Consider the following 738-nt stretch of genomic DNA (forward strand, 5'->3'; position numbering starts at 1 on the left):
AACAACAGTAATTAGTTTTCATTTTTTTCATATGGTACACAAAATTAACATGATTCTTACTTTTGTGGGATAGGATCTTAACAATTTAAAACTTTACTCTCAGTGTTTTTTTTAAATAAACTTTCCAGTCCATAGTGCTTTATGTCTCTCATTTCTGCATCTGGAGTTCGCTTTCACAAAGCCTCAATGGTCGATGAATAACGTAGCTGGCTGCATCATATTGACTCCAAGCAATATTTTGTGACAAAATCATACTGTTTGGCCAGTTTATCAAATGATTCTCTTAAGATGAATTCTCATCCATTGAAAGTCTATCTACACACAAGTTCAGTCCAATATGTGGTGGTGGGGTGGGGGGGTGTAGTTTAAAGAAGATCTGAAAAAGGATGTGCTAACATTAGAAAGGGTTCAAAAGAGGTTCAGGAAAATGATTCCAATGTTGAAAGGTTTGTCATGTGAGGAGTGTTGGATGGCTCTGGGCCTCTATTCATTAGAATTCAGAAGAATGAGGGGTGATCTAATTGAAACCTCTTGAATGTTGAAAGACCTCGACAGAGTGGATATGAGGAGGATGTTTCCTACGGTTGGGGAGTCTAAGTCCAGGGGACACAGCCTCAGAATAGAGGGATGTCCTTTTAGAATGGAGATGAAGAAATAAGTTTAGCCAGAGAGTGGTGAATCTGTGGAATTCATTGTCAGAGGCTGCTGTGGAGGCCAGGTCTTTGGACATATTTTAAG

The sequence above is a fragment of the Hemitrygon akajei genome, chromosome 3 (genome assembly GCF_048418815.1).
Source record: "Hemitrygon akajei chromosome 3, sHemAka1.3, whole genome shotgun sequence".
In the NCBI taxonomy this organism is placed as follows: Eukaryota; Metazoa; Chordata; class Chondrichthyes; order Myliobatiformes; family Dasyatidae; genus Hemitrygon; species Hemitrygon akajei.